The sequence below is a fragment of the Pan troglodytes genome, chromosome 1 (genome assembly GCF_028858775.2).
Source record: "Pan troglodytes isolate AG18354 chromosome 1, NHGRI_mPanTro3-v2.0_pri, whole genome shotgun sequence".
In the NCBI taxonomy this organism is placed as follows: Eukaryota; Metazoa; Chordata; class Mammalia; order Primates; family Hominidae; genus Pan; species Pan troglodytes.
In genome coordinates this window covers 208,748,062-208,769,487 of record NC_072398.2, presented here as the reverse complement: position 1 = coordinate 208,769,487, position 21,426 = coordinate 208,748,062, and the positions used below count along the sequence as shown (strand labels likewise).

General features: G+C 55.0%; 1 long non-coding RNA gene across 1 annotated transcript in view; it reads left to right on the top strand.

Moving 5' to 3' along the window:
* LOC129143479 (uncharacterized) overlaps positions 1-21,426 on the top strand; it is a 109,487-nt gene that overhangs the window by 86,600 nt on the left and 1,461 nt on the right. The window contains exons 4-5 of the long non-coding RNA XR_010154773.1: positions 2,440-2,544; positions 16,747-19,814. This is a non-coding gene — a long non-coding RNA (uncharacterized LOC129143479). The remainder of the gene's footprint in view (positions 1-2,439; positions 2,545-16,746; positions 19,815-21,426) is intronic.

Below are 21,426 nucleotides of genomic sequence, written 5' to 3'. Positions count from 1 at the left end.
CCTCCCAGACACCCTGTGGGGAAGATGCATGGGTGAGCCCCACTATACAGATGTGAAAACTGAGGCCCATAGAGGGCTCTTGGGCAGCTATTCATGCTGGTGACTCAGATGGGGAGGGGGAAGACAGACATGAGCAGCTTTGCTTGAGCTTGTGATGTGTTGGGTTTCATTCCAAGCAAAAAAAATGTTTAAAACCCTCATCAAATAAAGATTAAAAAACAATAATTTGAAAAAGAAGGAAAGGCAGGCCAGGGAGCCCAGGCAGCCAGGCTGGGGTGGCACAGTCGGGACGTAACACAGCTGGGTGGAAGCCCCCGGTGTCCACCAAAGCCTGTGCTCCTTCTTCTGGGCTGGACTGGGGCAGAGGCCTCCTTCTCAGGGACTCAGCAGGGGCTCAGCAGCCCCCTCCTTGGAGTTTATTGGGTCCTTAATGGGCTCTCAGAGACCTGGCACCTGCCGCCTTTTCTGTTCTAATAAAAGGCAGATGCCCTGGGGGTGGATGGGGGTAGTGTGTGGGGGGCTCTGGCTCGTGGCCACTCTGGGCGACACATTCCTGGGTCCTGACTCACAGGGAAACGTCTTCGTCTTCGTGTCTCCTCAGCACTTTTGGGCCCTGCAGCTGTGGCCGCATTCCTCCTCATCCTCCCCTCCCCTCCCGCCGGTCCCTCCAGCTGGAGCTGCTGCTAATGGCATTGACCCATCCTGGGCTGTGGAGACTGAGGCCGCTGGAGGATGGGTACTGGTTTCCATACTGTGCCACACAGAGTGAGGGAGGGAAGAGGACCTTCTCACCTGGGGGATGCCCTTGGCTTAGGGCAGTGAATCTCAATCAGGAGAGATTTTGCCCTTCGGGGGACTTTTGGGAATGTCTGGAGACATTTTTGGTTGTTGCAACTGGCGATGTTGGTGTGCCCCGCCATTCTGTTGGCATTGATAGGGGTAGAGGCAAGGGATGTTGCTAAACATTCTACAATGAACAGGACAGCCCTCATAACAGAGAACCACTGATTGTCCCAAAGCTGGGGCACCCTGGCCTAGAGTCCCCCGGGCCGAGGGCTGGAACAGGGATTCAGTGTCCCCATTGCACACACTCTCTGTAAGCCTCTCACTGTGGGAGACCCTGGAGCTGATACTGGAGACGCTGAGATGATCCAGTTTCAAATCCTGGTGGTCCAGAAACCCTCCAGTCTGGCATGCGAGACAGACAAGTGCCTGGCTTGTTCTCAGCCACCATAGCAAGGGAACTTCCAGAAGAGCAAGCAGGAGGTCACGAGTCTTGGGCTTGGAGGACAGACCCATGATGTCAGGGAAAGAGCACTAGACAAAGAGTCCGCAGTCCCAGCTCTGACCAGCTGAAGAAACACAGACAAGCCATCCATGTCCCCCTCTTTGGGCCTCAGTTTTGTCCTCTGGTCATTGCTGAGCTGAAATCTCTAAATCTAAGGGCCCGAGCTGTGCCAGTCTTGGATTCTAGACTCAATTCATTTGCAGTGTGGTGGATGGGCTTGATGTACAGCATAGAGGTGGGCAAGCCATGGCCAAATCCAGCTGGGCGCCTGCATTTGTGAAAAAAATAATGTCTCTGCACTGTCTATGGCTACATCAGCAAAGTGGAGTACTTGCAACAGAGACTGTCTGGCCCTCAAGTGCTAAAATATTTTCTATCTGGCCCTTAGAGGAAAAGGTTGTTGGCTCCCCACACTAATGGGCAGATTTCAGGTGTAAGTCACTGGCCAGTTGGGAATTAGAGGAGAGGTATTTGTTTGGCAGGGGGCGTGGGAAGGGCATATTTTGATGGAAGTTTTTTCTAGTGCACTGGTCAGGATCTCAAACTCAGATTCCTCTCTACGGCCTCAGTTTCCCTGTGTGTGAATGGAAATCGCTGTACCTGCCTGGCACAGTGGGTAAGGAGGGAAAGTCTCGTGCCTGGGCCAGGCTGGCGGAGCTGGGTTATTTATGGTTTCCGCCGGGAGGGGGGCTGCAGGCCGCGGGCCATGTCTGACCTGAATTCTTACACTTACAGGAAATTAGAGCCCTTGGAAGCAGGTGCGCTGGGATCCTAACACTCGGGTGGCCGAGAGGGCGATGTGGCTGAGGCAACAGGGAAAGGGGGCTGGACTGGGCTGGGGGCTGGAGGAGGGGCCAGTCCCGAGGGGACGGGGCTCCAACCTCACCTTCCTGCTGTCGTGGAGAAGAAAAGTGGTAATGACCGCTACTGTGCACTGGGCTCTCGCTCTGTGCTTTGCTTGTGTTTGCTCAGTTAATCCTCCCAGCATGCCTCTAAGGTAAGATGATTGCCCCTCATTTTACAGATGGGGAAACTGAGGCTCAGTGAGGTGTGCTCACTTGCCCATGAGCACAGAGCAGGCGTTAGAGTCAGGATTTGAACCCAGGAAAGGCTGTACAATTCCAATTCTTATATCCTCTTTTCCATACCAGCCACCTATGGGCAACAAGATCTCCAAGGAAACTCCAGAACATTCTATGGGTTTCAGTGGTTACCTGCTGAGGCGGCATTGGGCATGGAGCATCCGAGGGTCCAAGGTGAGAAAGAATCAGGGTGTGTGGCTTATGGTCCAGTTCCAGGGTTGGAGCGGGAGGGTGAGTGGTCGGCGTCTGTGGCAAGCAGCTGTGGGGCTTTTGGGAGCTGGCCGTAGGCAAGGGAGTGCGAAGTGTCTGCAGTCAGAGGCCAGGAGCCTGAGAGGCTGGAGAGATGGGGTCTGGTCTGCCCTGAGGTCGGGCCTGGCCGGGGGTGCCCTGGGTGGGCTGCCTGTCTGCAGCGGGCAGGTATGTGAGCCTCGTGCACACTGGGGCATGTGTGACGAGTCTTTGATTTATAAGAATGTGTGGGAGTGTGAACTCATGTGCAACAGTGTGAGTGTGAGACAGGGTGGGTGTGATTGTTTGAATATTTGAATGTTTGCAGAGGCGGGTCAGGCTTGGTAAGGCCCAAGATGTCTTCAATTTGGGGACTTTCTTTATTAAAAGGAATGCAAAATGACAAATACTAAAGAGACTTTAAAACGAGAAAAGAAACCACAACGAATTACTCAATTTTTAAGCTGACAAATACCACAAACATTACCAAATCCAGAAAAAAATCATAATATTTTTATTAATTAACTCCCTGGCACACTCCTGTACTACTGATTTTTATTTCTCTTTTTGGCTTTGACCATCGTGTGAACACATTGCAAGGGCCCTCCTGGGGCTCTGGAAGGAGGCTGCAGCTCCAGCCTTGGGATGTGTGAGTTTGTGTGAGCGACTGAGGGCGTGGGTGTGTGTGCGGGTGTGACCAAATGTGGGGGCCTGTTTCACAAAAGAGAGATGGAGAGCAAGGCTGTCATGGCAAACTGGCTCAATGGGTATTTGTTGAATAAATAAAAAGGAAGATCGCATATGTGAGAGACTGTGTGTGGAGGAGATGCATGTGTGTTTAAGCACGTGCACATGTGTGAATGCATGCATGTGCAGTAGTGGCCGTGGGAAAGAGTGTGTGTGAGTCTGTGTGATCCCTCGGTGTCTTTTCTTTGGCATTCTAGTTTTAGGGAGCCCCTCCCTGCCTGCACCTCCACCCCCACCCATACCCCGCCCAGAGGCAGATGGGCACAGACACGCTGTGGCATTTGGTCCAGGCCTTGCGGGGACAGGCTCAGTGCGCGGAATTCACAGCTCCTTCCCCTGCCCCACCTCCCCTCCTCCCACCGATGAAATGTTGGTAATTCAATCCACGGACCGATGTCCCGGGGAGAGGCTGGCATGGGCCGTGTGTGTGTGTGTGTGTGTGTGTGTGTGTGTGTGTGTGTGTGTGTGAGGGAGAGAGAGAAAGAGACAGAAAGAGAGAGAGAGAGAGAGAGAGGCAAGCAGAGAGAGAGGAGACACTTGCATTTTTCCAAGCTGGTGGGCTCCCAGCTCATGCCCTTCCTTGTACAAATGGGGACCCCAAGCCTTAGGGGCAGGGAGGGGACATGTCTGGACAAATGAGTGGGAGCAGGTTGGGACCAGAATTCAGCTCTCCCAGGTCAGTGTTTCCGATACAAATAGCCCTTGAAGAGCACTTGCTATGGGCTAAGTAAGCATTGGGTCAGGCTGAGGGGTGGAGGGTGCTTGGACAGAAAGAATCCTGAGTTGCAGCCACTTTTAGAAAAGTAGGGGACTCTGTGAAAGGGAAAGGGGATATGTCTGTGTTTTGGGGGAGCAGCCATGGAGAAGCAGGCAGGGCTAGATTGTGGGGGTCCAGCCCACCAGCCTGGGGAGCCTGGTTTGCTCCTGAGGGGAATGGGAAGGGGTTAGAGGGTCAGGGCTAGTGGGTGGGACGGGCACAGATTTGGGTTTCAGAAGGAGAACTGGCTTCTGTGGGGAGGTGGAGGGGCTGCTGGGGCCCACTGCCACCAAACAGCCGAGTGCCCCATCTGGGCAAGAGGTAGTAGGTCTGATGGGGTAGGGGGCAGGATTGCTAGGCTGGAGACGACCCCAACTCTGGCCTTTTTCACCACTCACCCCTCCTCCCCATCAGCTTTCCCCTGAGAGGCCTCACACTTGAACTTAGAGGAAGAGTGAGTGGCCCTGGAGCTGGGCCTTCCAATAGGAGCAGGGTTTCTGCAGGGAAGCAGAGAGAGGAGCCCAGGAGAAGGCACACGGTGAGCAAAGGCAGGGAGGTGGCCCACTGTCCTACCCCCACAGTGGCCTGTACTTTTTGTCCACTGCAAGGAAGAGCTTAGAACCCCTTTACCTAGTCCCTGCAGGCAACGGAGGCGCATGCTGCTAGGGGTCTTTAGGATGCCTGGAACTTTAGGTCAAGGCTAAGGAAGAAAATGTGAGCCCACGGTAGGCCCTGCTCAAATTCCACCTGCAGAAGGATAATTCCTAGAGCCTGTGAGAGCTGCTGGCCCCTCCAGACTCACCCTGCCCCTCTCCCCAGACCTGCCCTGGGCTCTGGGACCTGACAACCCCAGATGGCATCATCTGGGCCCCTTGTTGTCTGGTTTCTGGTTGGCCTTGGCGAATTGGCGGGGGTGAGAGCTGAAGTGGGTCATAGGAATTATTTCTCTGCTGAGTTGCCATGGGCTGGCTTTGTCCCTCTCCTGCTCTGGACACAGATCCTCTCTGGGTTCTAGTAACTGTTCCTACCCCTCCCCCTTCAGGCTTGAGGGTGGTGGCAGCTTTCCACTCCTACTAGCCCCTGGGTGCAGCACAATTGCTGATAGGTTCCTCTTAACCCCACCCACACCACAGTGGCGGGGTTTTATATATTTAAAAATGTGTTAAATAGAGACAGGGTCTTACTATGCTGGCCAAACTGGTCTTGAACTCTTGGCCCCAAGTGATCCTCCCTCCTTGGCCTCCCAAATTGCTGGGATTATAGGCGTGAGCCACAGTGCCGGGACTGTAAATCCCTTTTCTGTGAGGCTATTTCCTGCTGGGACACTGACCGTGTCGCCCTGCCCTGTCTCCAGCTAGCTTTCCCTTCCCTCTCCTCTGGCTGGGCTCCCACCCTTCCCTTAGCTGGGTTGAGGAATGTCACTTTCAAGTTCTCAGTGGGTCCAGAGCTCTGTGGAAGGAGAGCCCCAGAATCATTTCCACAAACATCAAACTCAACAACCACAATGTTAGATAAATAAGGTCTGGCAGGCAGGGTGGCTGCTCAGCCCCGGAGCTCTGGGGAAGGCCTTTGCTCCTGTCTGACCCGTCTGGTCTGCTCACACCCTGAGCTTGCTGGTGTTCTGGTGTGTGCAACCCTCTGGGGTCTTCGGGCCCATGCTGTGCCTCAGGCCCACAGAGATGCTAAACGGCCCCTCATAGCAGCCCTGACGCTGGGCCCCTTGCAGCTTCTCCCAGGGTGTACCAATGATGCTTCTCCCATGCAGTGAATTCTTCCCACATCCGATCACCTCCTCCCGTTTTCTGTCCATTTCATAGGGTTCTTCTCAGCCACCGTCAACAACCCCCAGCTGCTACCAAGGTGCAAGAACACACAGGCTGCTGTGAAAGGACTGTAGGGGGCAAGGGCAGAGGAAGGGGCCAGCCAGGAGGCTTCCAAAATAATCCAGGCAGGAGAGGATGGTGGCCTGGACAAGGGTGGCAGGTGGAGGAAACTGGCTGGATTCCAGAAATTCTCCCATTTCGGCACCCAGACTCCATGCAGAGTAGAAATGGATGCTCTTGGCTGGGTGCGGGGGCTTGTGCCTGTCATCCCAGCACTTTGGGAGGCTGAGGCAGGTGAATCATGAAGTCAGGAGATCGAGACCATCCTGGCTAATACAGTGAAACCCTGTCTCTACTAAAAATACAAAAAATTAGCCAGGCGTGGTGGCACGCGCCTGTAGTCCCAGCTACTCAAGAGGCTGAGGCAGGAGAATCGCTTGAACCAGGGAGGCGGAGGTTGCAGTGAGCTGAGATCAGGCCACTGCACTCCAGCCTGGGTGACAGAGAGAGACTCTGTCTCAAAAAAAAAAAAAAAAAAAAAAAAAAGATGCTCTTGAATTTGAGTTCTGAAATTTTGCATCCTGTTCCTCATGTGGCGGCCCAGCCATTTTTCCCTTAGGGTGAGTGGGCCTGTGAAACCAGGAGAGCGCTGCTCTGCGTCTAGTTGTCAGGGGCATATTAATCGATTTATTTGACCCTCTGCAGGAGGTGTGCTGAATGTCCCGTTCCCCGGTGCTGCCAGCTCCTCGGAGCTCTGTAGGTTACCCCGTGAGACCTTCTCCCTGAACGCCTTTTTTTTTCTAATAGAAATACCTGCTACCTGTTGCCTTCCTCCCTGCAGGATCACAAGTGCTTGCCCAGTGCCTGGCATAGAGGCGGCCATAGCTGGACTCCTACCCTGTTCCAGGCACTGAATCTTCATTTGCCCTGAGACGTCAGGGCACTCTTAGGACCATGTTTCCAGGGAGGACACAGAGGCACAGGGGCATGAGGACCCTGCCCTGGGTGGTGGCAGAGCTGGGATTTGAACCCGGGTTTGCATGACTCCCAGCCCTGTTCCTGTCCTCTCAGGGGCTGCACCCTCCCCCTGCCCCTTCCTCCTCCCCCTCCTACCAGGCAGGGCTGAGCCAGACCGGGGTTCCAAAGCCCTTCCTCCTTCTCGATCCAGAGATAAATATTTGTTTCTCCAGTGTAAATAGCCCTTCGTGTTTAATGAGGCAATCCTAGGGCCATTTCCTGGCACGGCTCAGGGCCTGGAGGTCTTTCTCGCTCTGGGAGGAACAGTCCTAGGAGGAGAGCCGCTAAGGAGGGGCTCAGGGCCTCTGAGAAAATCCTTCCATTTACAGATGAGGAAACTGCCGCTCAGAGACGGCAGCCGACCCAGCCAAGGCCGCACAGCCAGGATTCAAAGCCATACCGCTCAGCTCCTGCCTCCAGGCTATGCCTTTGCACGTGGCTTCTCCTGGCTCCTGGACCCTTCCCCGGCCCTCCCAGCTGGCTGTGCTGTGACAGTGGGCGGGGGAGTGCCAAGACTCTGCCCTGCCCCCCGCCCTTGGCATCTCTGGTCAATATGGCACTCACAGCTCCCTGGGCATGGACCCCCCCTCCTGCCATCCCCACTTAAAGTGATACTTTAATAAATTATGCTTTTATGTTATTACACGTGGAGCTATAAAAGCAGAGAGTGTGCGGCCGGGCTGAGGTAAGGCGCCCGCGACTTTCCAATTTCCTGGTCTGGCCTGGCTCTGCTCCGCACCGTGAATTTTTCATTAATGTGCACAGGTGACGCCACGGGGCAGCCGCAGGCCAGGTAGGCTCCCACGGCGGCAAGGCCTGGGCTGGACCTTGCTGGGCTGGGCTGGGGATGGCACAGCGGGTTTTGTACCAACAAGGATTAGAAATAGCATCACGCTGCGGCTCAAGATCATGCCCTGGGTTTAAATAGCCAGGGCGGCCGGGCGCAGTGGCTCACACCTGTAATCCCAGCACTTTGGGAGTCCAAGGCAGAAGGATCTCTCCAGCCCAAGAGTTCAAGGCCAGCCTGGGCAACATAGCGAGACCCTGTCACTACAAAAAATTTTTAAAAATTAGCTGGGCATGGTGGCATGTGCCTGCAGTCCCAGCTACTCGGGAGGCTGAGGTGGAGGGATGGCTTGAGCCTGGGAGTTGAGGCTGCAGTGAGCTAGGATCACACCACTGCACTCCAGCCTGGGCGACACAGCAAGACCCTGTCTCAAATAAACAAACAAATAAGCACACACAGCGAATGACAAGAAACCCCCTGTGTCTAGAGGAAGGAAGGGGCGTCCATTGGCCTGTGCCAGACTCTGGGCCGGCGTTTATTGCACATGACCTCATTTCACCCTCAGAGGGCCATGAGATAGCCTTATGCACCCCACTTGATGGATGAGGAAAGTGGGGCTCTGTTAGTAAGTGAGTGGCGGTGTCAGCTCTGAACCCAGCCAGTCTGATTCTAGAACCTGAGTTCCTAACTGCTAGGCTGTTCTCATTCATTCCTTTCTCCCTCCTCTTCTCCCCCACGTCTGTGGGTCCTTTCCATGTAGTCATAGTTACAGAGGCAATGGACACGTTGAATAGAGGAAAGAAAACAAACACGACCTAGAATCTACGGGGAAGGAAGCCTTCTAGACTCCAGACCTTCCGTGTCCAGAAGTGTCAGTCTTCCCATCTGTGAGGTGGGGCCGAGGAGTCCTGCCCTGCCATGCTGGGTGTTGACTTCGGGGAAGGGGCCTTGGGATGTCTATGAGGATGCAGCTGCTGCCTTCTGTCTTGGCAGAGACCATGGCCACCCCAGGACACCGTGTTTGATCCCCGCTGTGCTAAGTCTCCTCCAGGCACCAGCCAGGCATCAGCGGAGCACAGCGAAAATGGGTCCAAAGCCACCCACAGAGGCTCTGTGTGGTTCTTGGATAATTCTGGAAGGCTCTAGAGAAGGCAACAAGAAGGCAGGAACCCGGGGCCAGAAACTGGACAACTTGTGTGTGTTTGTCTGTAAAGTGGGGCTAGGAATCCGCGTGGGGGTCAAATGAGAACAGCTCTGCCTCCCAGCGCACAGTCCCGGGTCGAGGTCAGAGAGCCTCTTAGGCCCTGGCTCTTTTGGGAAATCATCCCAGGGGCTGAAGACAAAACTGAAGTTGAAATAAACATGGGGGTCCAAACACTCCAGAATTCTGAGTGAGGGAATCTCCTCCCAGGCTTCCACGCCAGGCCCGAATGCAAACAAGAGGCAGCAGGGGTGGCTTGGGCCCCTCACACAGAATTAGTGAGATTAGCTGAGAACCAGAGCCCAGCAGATGTCCCCTCTCTGGACTCGGTGACTCACTTGCCTCCCTGGTTGAGAATCGTATCCGGCTGGGCCTGAGCTGTCCTGGCTGGCGGGGAGCTGGACGCAGGGCAGAGGTCGGGGTAAACACCCGTGCTCCAGGCGGGAGGTCGGGATGGGGGTGGTGACAAGGAGGACAACATTTCCACTCAGCAGAAAGAAGGGCCTGAGCTGCCCTAGAGCCGGAGGGGCTGCCTGGAGAGGTCGTGAGGACCCGGTCCCAGAGGTGGGCAAGCTGGGTACACTTTGAAGACTATAGGAGGATTCCAGTTGGCGCTGGGAGTGCTCCAGGCAGGATGCCAGTTCAGGTCCTTCGTGCATGAGACTCTCCCAGAGAGGCAGGCAAACATTTTCTGGGAAGGGCCAGATAGTAAATATTTCAGGCTTTGCGGGTCATCCTGCTATCTCTGTTGCAACTGCTCAACTCTGCCACTGTAGCTTGGAAGCAGCTACAGACAATACATAAACGAATGGATGTGGGTGTGGTTTTGTAAATAAAACTTTATTTACAAAAACAGGCAGTGGGCCAGGGGTGGACCCTGAGCCACCGCTTGCCAACTGTATAGAGCCTCCTGGAAGCTTGTGGATTGCAGGGCAATGACGTGACTCTTCTGCATTTGACCTTGCAGGTGGTGCCGCTCCACCTGGATGGGTTTATTCTTCCGTTTTCTCTTCCCTCGATGGGTTTATTCTTCCGCTTTCCCTTCCCTCCCTCCCTCCCTCCCTCCCTTCCTCCCTCCCTTCCTTCCTCCTTTCCTTCCTTTCCACCCATTCACTCATTTATCTCTCTATTCAGCCATATACTTCATTGTTTCAACAAATCTCTGCTTCTTGTTCTAGCTCTCTAACTCACTCACTCACTTATGAATTCATCCAGTCATTTATTCACTCACTTATTCATTTACTCTACTGGAAGCTCAGGGTTCTATTGTGGAAAATGTGGAAACGCTAAAGGAATTGGAATTCTTTTATCTGGGGAGACTCTGGAAAGTGCAGGGATTAATGATTGTCTCTTAGGCTCTGTTACATTTATAGGAAGAAGATTCTGGGCAGTTCTTGATTCACTCATGAGTCCTGCATTGTTTGCATACCCAAATCCTCCTCTAGTTGAGGCTCTGCACTAGGAATACAGCAGCAAAGATTCTGTCCTTGCCTTCCAGGAGCCTGTGTTCCAGTCTAGACTCAGGTTGTAAATAGATGGGATGTTCCAGGCAGGGAGAAGAGCACAAAGACCAAGAGGTGAGACAGAGGGAAGTATGTTCCAGAAACAGAAGTTGGGTCTGATTGGAGCACAGTGTGTGCGCATTTGTGTGTACGTGTACGTGCAGGTGTGCGGCAAGTGTGCATGTAGGTGTGCAGCAGGTGTGTGTGCAGATGTGTGGCGGGTGTGCATGCAGGTGTGCAGCGGGTGTGCGTGCAGGTGTGCGTGCAGGTGTGCGGCAGGTGTGCGGCAGGTGTGCATGCAGGTGTGCGTGCAGGTGTGTGGCAGGTGTGCGTGCAGGTGTGTGGCAGGTGTGCGTGCAGGTGTGCGTGCAGGTGTGTGGCAGGTGTGCAGCAAGTGGTGAGAAGTGGGGCTGGAACCCGAAGAGCCTTGAATGCCGGGCCGAGGAACTTCACTCTTCATACTGGTAACAATGGGGGGCTGTAAGACAGAGCTGCAAGCAGGGGAGGGCATGGTAGGCTTGGAATTTAGAAGCAACCTCTTGACCATCTGCAGAGAATGGGTTATTTAGATGTGGGCCTCGGCGAGGGCTTCCCCGGGGAAGGGGCCTTTCCGCTGGGCCAGAAGGGGGGCATTTCCAGCGTGGACTTCCTGCAACCATTGCCCCCCACACCTGTGGCTGCCCCTTCCTCCCACTTGGGCCTTCCCTACAGGGCAGGGGGTGGTAGAGACAGAAGCAGTGCTTTCTGGGAGTTTAGGTTGCCTGGGCAGGGGTGGGGCTGAGGGACAGGAGGTGGTGGGTGAGGGTGGGGAGATGCCTCTCTCCTTTCCTCTCCCTCATGAATAGACTCACGCTTGGCCTCCCGATCTCACCATTTCCACCTTTTCCTGCCTCCTTGGACTCCCACCCTGGGCTAAGGCTGGGGTCCACAATATTGGGCCTTATGAGGCCACTCCCAGGATTCCCACCCTGCCCCTAGTGCTTATGGAGAGGCAGCCAGAGTTGGCAGCCTCCGCTGTGACACCAGCTTGCTGTGTGACCCTGGGGGAGCCTCTGCCCCTCTCTGAGCTTCAATTTCCCCACTCATAGCGCGGTTCCAATCTCATGGGTCTATCACAAAGATTCCAGGGCACTTGGCTCAGTACCTGGGCTCAGCACCTGCTAGTTATTATTAAGGCTAAGACGCACGAGTCACTGATAATTGTTACTCAGGATAACTATTGTTAGATGAATGAAAGAAATGAGCTGCCAGGTAAAGATCATGCTACTGGCCTGGCAGGATGGGCTGTGGTGGGAGGATGGAGGTTTGGGGCCTGTTGTGAGTTCAGCGAAAATATAATAGGAGGAAAATAGCAACATTTACCGGCCACCTGTGCAATTTGGGGCCATTTCCTCACCTCTTTGAAAATCAGTGTTTTGTAGAGGGTGGATGATGGTAAGGCCCTCTCAGGGGACTGTGCGCACTGAAAGAGATAATGCACTTTAAGGGCCTGTGCTCAATAAATGGTAACTAACATCTTTTTCATTAGGACCAAGCACCCACCAGTGTCCTATGGGTCTTGAACCTTCGGATCTTCCCACCTGTCAGTGTGGTTCCCACTTGGCGGGAGAGGAGACCAAGGCTCAGAGAAGTGAAGTGCTGTGCCCCAGGTCACACAGCAGGCTGAGGCCAGGGCAAGATGAGGGGGATGTGGGGTAGCAAACCCTAAAAACGAGCTACTGACCACTCCTGCCTGTCTCCACTCTCAGGCTTGAGTTTCACATTCTCCATGCCACTCACAGGGACCCTTAGTCTGTTCCCACGCCCTGTGGACTGCCCTCCTGCCCCACTGGGCTGCTGATGCCCTAAGTCTGGAAAGTTCCCCAGCCTAGGAGAGATAAGGGCTGTCTTGCCCAGGTTCCTGGGTAGCGCCTGCCTGCGGCCCCTTTGATCTCAGACCAGATGGTCCTACCAGCCCAGCTGCTGGAGGAGCCAGGCCTCAGTGATAGGGGCCGGCCCTGGGTGGGGCCGGGCCTGGTATCAGCCACCTGGAGGGAGCACCTCCTGCAGTCACCATGGCAATGGGCGCCCATGCCTGCAAACAGGAAGCTGCTCCTGGGCTGGTGGTGGGATCGGCAGGCGTGGTAGAGACCCAGACTCTTTAATCTTCTAGAGGAAGAGGTCCAGGGGGCAGGGCCTGGTGTGGGCCACCAATCTCCTGTCTCCCTGGAGAGTGTAGGGGTGAGGCAGAGCAGGGATGACCCCCGAACTACACAGTTGCCCAGGTCCTGACTGAGGTTAGACTGTGGGAAGAACTTCCCCAGGCAGCTCGGGCTCCGCAGCCTAAGGGGCTGGGCAGACTACTTTCCTAGGATGCATCCAAGTGGGACATCCAAGCCAGGCTGTGGTCCCCTGCTGCCCCAAGAGGGTGGCAGCGCCAGGTCAAGGCAGCTGGTGACTCAGTGACCAGGGCTTCACAGCACTCCAAAGAGCCTCCTGACATGCCGAGGGGCCGTGGGAGCCTTGTTCATGACTGGGTAGCCTTAAGTGAATCACTGTTTTCTCATGTGCCCAGTGGGAATGCAGACTGTTCTTCGTAGGGCTGGAGAGGAGCTCATGGGAGCATCTGGGTGATGCTCAGGACTCAGGCAGCTTCACATTTGGTGTCCCTCTGCAGCCCTGACCCTAGAGTGCAGCAACACCCCTACCCCAGCAGCCGTGCAGTCCAGGGGACGAGGGGCTGCCAGGTCGAGGGAAAGCCCCCGCTAGATGCCAGGCCCTGAAGCCGACCACCTGCCCTGCTGCCTCTCATGGCATCCTTCCAGCAGCCCTGAAAGGCGGGGCCCATGCTCCTCATTTTACAAACCAGGAAACGGAGGCTGGTGGGCTTCAGGAGCTCTCACTGTGTCTTGGACTTTCTGATATAACTCTGTGGGTCCTGGGATTTCAGGCGGAAGCTCAGCCCGGTTTGTGTAGAAGAACTTGGGGACTTAGAGAGAAAATCATTCCCTTGGTGGCCCTGTTGGTCTTGGGCAGCCAGAACAGGGGCAGGGACACGGGGGACATTGGGGTCCTCTTAGACCTCGGGCCTGTCCTGTTCCATCCTTCTCTGTTGGCTGGGCGAGCTGGAGCAAGTGGGGCCAAATCATGGGAGCCATCCTCCTCCACCGAGTCCTTCCTTCAGTCCTCGATGTGGAGCTTCTAGAATGTGCCAGGCTCTTCATTGGGTGGTGGTGGTGGGGCGGGGGTGTCCAGAGAGGAAAATGATACAGTTGTGCTTTGGAGAACAGTGTGTGTGTGCATGTTTGTGTGTACACACGCGCTTGTGCAGATAGAGTGATGTAAGAGTGGTGTGGGCAGTGTGCTGATGATCACAGTGGTGCTGGTGCCATACAGGAGGATGGTGCTGTGGGGGAGGGTGGTGGTCTTGAAGTTAGTGGCGGTGGTCTTAGGGATGGTGCTGGTAACAGTGGTGAAGACATGTGTGAGACAGCAGCAGCCCTCCCTCTCTCGACCCTGAGGGCCACAACCAGCCCCCACCTGGCCATGGCAGCTCCTTCTAGGCCCCACCTCTTCCTTTTGGGGTCAGCCCTTCCGAAGCCTCAAAGCCCAGGCTCCTAGGAACAGCAGGCCAGAGAGGGTACATGTCTGGCTCAAGGCAGAAGCAAGGGAGAGACGGATCCAGGTGCCTCGTCCAGACCTCTGCATTACCCTCCCCCAACCCCTTTTTCACATTCTATAAGCATTTCCTGGGCCTGTGCTCTGGGTCAGGCCCTGCGCTGGCATCTGCACTAGGTATTGGCGGCATCACTGTGCCTCCTGCTCTCAGAGACCTCCATCTAGACAGGAGGGAGACACTCAGCCAGGCCAGGATAACACAGAGACCAGGACGGGCAGAGGGCGGTGGCAGCCCCAGCCTAGAAGTGGCAAGGACATTGGACTGAGGCTTTGAAGGATGTGGAGGAGTTTACTCACTGGGGAAGTAAGCGCAGACGGCCCTGCAAGTGGAAGGGCCTGGAGGTTTGAGAAGTGGCATGTTTTCGGGAAACAGAGGCTGGAGTCAGGCTGGAAGAGGCTGAAAAAGAGAGTGGGGTGGGGCCAGGTCGCTGTTGCAGCACAGGCAACTTAGAGGCTGTCCCACCCTGACGGGTGTCCCCTCTGCTCCCTAGCCCCCACCCCCATACCAAACCCCTCCTGGGAATCACAGTACCACCCCTCCCCCCAAATAACTGGAATTGTTTGAAAATACCCAGCAAGAATTCAGCTCAGCAGGTTATACTGGTCAGGGGAAGCAGCTGATTGGGGGTCTGGGGGTGGGGGAGGACTCAGTGGGACTTCCTGGGAGAAGGTGAGAGGTCCTGACCTTAGGCCAGGGCCAGCGCCCCTGTGAGCACTGATCCAGGAGCAGATTACAAGGGAGACTGGAGCCAAATCCGCTTTGAAAAAGAGCTGGTGGAGTTTAACTCCCGCTCAGTGAGGTCACCTGGAAAAGCTCCTTCCCTGCCTGGGAGCCGGGTGTAGAGTTGGGGTGAGGGGGATGTGGGGCCAGAGCGGAGTGCTGGTAAGGAGCTCTGTGTGTGTGTGTGTGTGTGTGTGTGCGCGTGCGCGCGCCAGGGTGTATGTGCATGTATGTGTATATTTGGGGATGCATGTATGAGGACGTATGTGTATATTTGGGGATGTGCATGTGTGTGTGTATTTGTGTGTAAGCGTATCTGTGTGGTGTGTGTCTGTGTTTGTTAGTAGATAGTGCATTTGTGTCTCTGCCTGTTGGCCTCGCGATTCATCCATGGTTACCGTACTGACACCTGTGTGTGTGTGCGCGTGTGTGTGTGTGTGCGTGTGTGTGTCGTGTCCACCCCTGCACACACATGCACACTTCTGCGCAGCTCTTTCATGTCTGCTTCCATACATTTCCCTTTCCTGTTTCTCTCCACCCTTCCTTCCCAATCCTCAGCCCCACCACTATGCCAACATTCCTTCATTCATTCCTTCATTCCTTCAAAAAAAGTTTCTCGAGGGTCTGCTTTGTGCCAGGCACTGTTCTAGGCTCCAAGCGTGAACTGGAGATAAGAAGGCGGGAGAGGCTTCTACTTTCATAGAAGCGTGTGTCCTCTGTGATGAGATAGACATTAAACAGACAAGCCATTAGTAATATGGCACGTAGTGACGCGTGCTAGGGAACGAAATTCAGCAGAGTGAGGGGAAAAGGAGGGCTGTGTTACATGGCCTGTCAGGGAGGGCCACTGAGAAGATACCTGAGCAGAGACCTGAAGGATGAGAGGCTGGAGATGTCACTCTCTGGAGGCAGGGTGCCCAGGCTGAGGATGCAGCTAATCAAAGGTCCCTAGGTGGGAGCATGCTTGGGGGGTTCTAGGGACGGCAAAGGGGCCAGTGTGGCTGGAGTGGACAGGTGAGGGGGAGGGCGGGAGGAGAGGAGTCAGCAGAGCCTCTGTGTCACCCAGGGGCCTGGGGGGGCCTGCTGGGGGCTTTGGTTTTTGCTCTGAGTGACCATGGTGGTTGTGGGAGTCACTGCAGGACTCAGCAGGAATTCTGGGTAGTAAGTGGGAGGTGGGGGACCAGTGAGGAGGCTGTCGCCAGAACCCACTGAGACGTGGTGGTGGTTTGAGAACAGAGGGCAGAGCAGGGGAGGCGGGGGAGGCCCCATCTCAGATAAGTTGAGTTTGACATAACTGTGGGACGTCAGGGACTTGATGACCCAAGCCTGGAGTGGAAGATGTAAACCTGGGGGCCATTAGCAGTCCAGGGGCATGAGCCCAGTTCCCCTGGGAGCCACATCGCTCATTTGCTTGGCTGTGTGGCTTCTTGTGTGTGCAAAGCTTCAATGCCCCTCCCCTCTAGAGCCTTAGGAGAGGCCCCAGGGGTCAGCTGAGGTGGGGCCGAGCCAAACTAAGGGGCAGTGCCAGCAGTTGATTCAGGGCACCTGGGTGTTGGCATCAGACAGACCTGGGCTTGCATCTTCCTGTGACCTTGGGCAAGTTCTTAACCACCCTGAGCCCCATCGTCTCATCTGTAAAGTGGAGATAATAGGAGTATCTCCCAGGCGGGCTGCTTGTGAGGGTTGAATGAGATGACGCCTGTGTGGGACTGAGATGACACACAGCCCCCTTATTATTCATATTGACCATGAACTATGGCGGCCCCGGGCAGGGCTTAGGAGAGGGGTATTTACTATGTGCCTGGTCCCTCTACGGTTGATAAACTTGATAAACGGGGAACCTGGGGCTCATCAAAGAGGCCAAGTGACTTGCCCAAGGCCACAAGGAAAGGGTGAAGCTGTCATTGGAACTGACTTCTAACCATGCTCCCCACAGCTTCAAGCTGCTGCTGCACAGGAAGCTCCAGGTAGGTGGAAGGAGTTGGGGTCTGAAGACTGACTCACCTGTCCAGGAACCTCTGCCCAGGGGTGTAAGGACTGCCGTGGTGCAGCCTCATGGCATCCCCCATTCCCCTTGCAGCAGGGCCCTGGGTGTTCATTTCAATCTGATTTTTCTTTTCTTTTTTTTTTTTGAGATGGCGTCTTGCTCTGTCACCCAGGCTGGAGTGCAGTGGTGCCATCTTGGCTCATGGCAAGCTCCGCCTCCCGGTTCAAGCATCAATCCAATTTTTCTAAAGCAAATGTTGGTTTCTTGGGAGAAGGTGTGGCCGGACAATTTCCAGGAGCACATGGCCCTAGGCATACTGTCCCTTTGAGATGGCCTTAGTTTGGGCAGGGATGCTGCAGGTGGTCAAAGCTGGACCTCCCGCCCAATGGAGGGTGTTGGGTGGCTGGCCCCCAGCTGTGTGGCATGTGCATTGCTGGGCCTGAGTGTGTACGTGTGTGTGTGCATGTGTGTGTGTGCATGCGTGTGTGTGTGTGTGTTGTTGGGGTGGGAGTGGGAAGTCAGACCTGTGTGGCAAAAACCTGAGTCTAGTGGAAGGCCTCCCCTGCCCCTACCCACCCTCCTCTCTGGCCGAGGGGGCTGAACCATGGCTGGAGGGAGCCACGCCAGGCTGGGATCTCCGAGGGGTCCTTGAACCACATCTGAGCTCTGGGAAGGCTCCCCGGTGCGTGGAGAGCAGAGAGGGAGGCTCCGTGGTGATTTACAGGCACCTCCTTTTGATCGTCTCGCTCCCTTGGAGAGATCCCTCCTCCACACCTGGGGGCTGCAGGGGAGGCGGGGCACAGGGGGTTCTCAGCTGGCCCGGGGCAGCAGGGTCTGGTGTCCCTGGGATACAGGAAGCTTCCTTCTCTCTGGTATGGCCTTGCTGGTACCTGGCTGCTTGTGCATATCACTGAGCAGCCCAGCTCCTGTCCAGCGGGGCGGGGTCCAGAGCACACCCCTGGCGCTCGGGGCTGGGCCTGCCTCCCCACACCTGGCTCTGCTTCCATTCTTCCAGGGACAATGCGACTGTTTCACTGGCCTCCTCTTCTGCCTGGACCCACAGGGCTTCTTCTTCCTGCCTCCCTGCCTGACATTCCTGGACTCCACTCCAGGCGTTTGAAAGCCCTGGATGTCCCAACAATTTCTATTTTTTTCCCTGGTCCTAAGGGGCCAAGAAGCCCAGATTTCAGGCACAGTCTAGGCACGGCCTATGGGGTGGTCAGCAGTGGGCAGGTGCAGATGCAAAGGAGGGCAGAGGTTGCTGAGGCTGTGGATGGCCTTGTGACAGGTCCCGAAAGGGCACCTGAGCTAGGACGCCCAGGCGGGACTGCGAGGGAGGTGGCCACTCTGGGGCAGGGTGGGGACAGCCCTCAGGACTCCTCGGGCCTGACCATCTTTGGGAGGAACTCTAGCATGTCCAGGGCAGGGCGGGAGGGCCTGGGAAAGCGGAGTGAGGGAGCCCCTGGCAGGCTTGTGTCAAGGCAGGGACAGGTGCCTTCCTCAGGGCCCAAGTGACTGGTTTTACCTCCTCTCTCACCGTCAAGTCCATGGGTGGGAGTGGAGGCGGAGGAAGTAGGGGATGAGCAGAGGAGTTGCCAGACCAGGGACAGCTTGAACCCGGAGTCCACTGACGGGTTGTGGGGCTGAGAAAGGAGAGACGGGGACAGGAACAGCACGGAGTGCCAGCGGGAGGCCAGAGTGTCAGGGACAGGAGTGGAGTGACCTTGGGGGTGATGGGGTGGAGCTGTGTGCTGGGCGCCCTGTCTATCCACCCCACCATCTGGGGCCTCAGGGGCCCGGGGCCACCATCTGACTGTGGTCCTGGTCATTGCTTTCACCCCTCCTTGCCCCTCCCTCATATCCTGCCCAAAGCCTTCTTCCTCCACAAAGCTTAAGGTTTACTTATTGAAATTAGCCCGTCTTTTTCTTCATGGCTTCTGGGTTTTGTAACGTACCGAGGAAGGGCTTCCCTACCCAAGATTCTGAAAGTGTTTCCTTTTAGCGCTCACCGTTCTCTTCTCTTCCTTCTGTCCTCTGCCTGTTCCTGCCCCACTTCCCATGATTATCATGCCTTTGTTTGTTTGTTTTTTGAAGGAGTCTCCCACTGTTGCCCGGGCTGGAGTATAGTGGCGCAATCACAATCTCGCAATCTCGGCTCACTGCAACCTCCACCTACTGGGTTCAAATGATTCTCCTGCCTCAGCCTCCCGAGTAGCTGGGATTACAGGTGCCCGCCACCAGGCCGGGTTAAGTTTTTGTATTTTTAGTAGAGACGGGGTTTCACTATGTTGGCCAGGCTGGTCTTGAACTCCTGACCTTGTGATCACCCGCCTCAGTCTCCCAAAGTGCTGGGATTACAGGTATGAGCCACCGCGTCTGGCCTGTTTGTGGGATTACAGGCATGAGCCATCTGTTTGTTGTTTCTCATCTCCCACCGGCAGAGAGGTTCCTTGAATATCCCCAGCACTTAGATAGTGCCTGGTGTATGGGAGGTGAGCAATACATCATATTGAATGTGGGACCAGGATGTATGCCCAGGTCCCAGACCCAAGACGGAGAAGGTGTTTAGCAGAGAAATTGTTCTGTAGCTGTGCAAATTGAGGCTGATAGCAGCAATCCCAGAACATATCTGTTGAGTACTTACCTGTACGTTCAGGTAAATCACCTGCCCCAGCCCAGTCTCCTGCTCCCTCCCCGAACATTCTCCCCTTACCTGTCCAGGGGCCTCTGCTCCAAGTGGGCGGGCCTCCTCCAGCCTGGAGTCCCTTCTGTCACCTCTCCTCACAGCCCACACACTCCCCCATAGCTCCCCACTAATCTCTCTCCTCCCTAACTAGGGGTGGATGCAGGAACGTTGGCATCCATTCAACAAAGGCCTGTTGGGTTCTAGCGGTGCTCAGAGCTGGGGTGCAGTGATGGGGGAGACATGTCCCCTCCAGAGCGTCACAGAAGGCAGGCGACATACTCCACTCTTCCCACCATAACTACCATCCAGCCCACTGAAGACCACCATGAGGGTAAGTGTCCTCTATCCGGGATGCTGGCTGGACATCCTCTCTGGAAAGATGCAGTTTTATTTCTCACAACTCACATGTCATTGGTCCCAAAATTATTGCTTATGAATTCACTTGTATAGAAGTAGCCATTAATTTTCATTATAATTGGTGGAGAGAAGCGGCAGGGTTTCTATGAAGGGATAAGAAAGTTCAGCCTCGACCGGGCGTGGTGGCTCATGCCTGTAATCCCAACACTTTGGGAGGCCGAGGTGTGTGGATCACCTGAGGTCAGGAGTTCAAGATCAACCTGGCCAACATGGCAAAACCCCGTCTCTACTAAAAATACAAAAATTAGCTGGGGATGGTGGTGAGTGCCTATAATCCCAACTACTCAGGAGGCTGAGGCAGGAGAATTGCTTGAATCTGGGAGGCAGAGGTTGTAATGAGCCGAGATTGTGCCACTGCACTCCAGCCTGGGCGACAGAGTGAGACTCCATCTCAAAAAAAAAAAAAAGTAAGTTCAGCCTCAAGCTACTAATCCGTAAAATGAGAGCATAATTATATATCACAGAGCTCCATAAACGCATTCATCACACTAATAAAATGAAACGTTCCTGAAGTAACATCAGGGCTCATGGTTTCACCAGTTGTTCCATGGCCGTGCAAATTGAGGCTGATAACTGTGAACCCAGAACACATTTGTCCAGCAATTACTGGTGCTTACAGGGGTGCAGAGGCAGACCCCACGGCACTGGGACCCTTCGGATGTGGGCTGAGAAGGCATCAAAGAAGGCATCAAAGACTCCCAGATGTCTGGCCTGCACACTGGGGGATGGGGGGCAATGGTGGTGACAAATCAAAGCCGGAGAAAAGGCCCAGTGACAGTGCAGAGAGACAAAGATGAGAGCTGCTGCGTGGCTTTGCCCAATTCACAGCCTCTCTCCGAGCCTCAGTGTTTTCATCCGTCAAATGGGATTCAGAATCTCTGCCTCAAAGCACCTCTGAGAGTGAGAGCATGCATTGAAAAGTTCATAATGACATCTGCTTAAGACACACGATTTGAGTACGTTCTGCCTGACTTAAATGGAATGAGTGTGGGACCCACCCCTAGACACCGGGCACAGAAGTGGTCACTAATTCAGGTGGCTGGGTGATTTTGCTTTTATAAGAAGCAGCCTTGAAATGTTCTTGGTGATACAGTCAGGTCCCCAGAGGGCCTAGACCCTCCCTGCTGGGGACAAAGACCCCCACTGGACTGGTGGACACCCAAAGCCCTTTAGGCCAGCACCACATTGCTCCCTGCTAAGCGGCCCAGTGGGGAGTGCCTCTCACAAAGGGCAGCCATGCACGGCAAGGGTTAATGTCAATGTTAGGAAATGGAAAATTGGCCCAGGCTTCAGGGGGAGTGAGAGGCTCAGAGACGTGGGGTCTTCACTTACACTGAAACCAAATGCAGCCTTGTCAGTGGCAGTTGGGGATAAAAACGAAGCTGCTTGTGGCCTGGGGTTGGCCAGGGGAACAAATGGTTCCAGGCTCCTCGTCCTCAAGTGGAAACAAAAGGAATCAACTTTTAATGATTTCCGCAGTGGTGGCAGGATTTTCCTCCCAGAGGAGAGTTTGAAGGTGTCCCCAG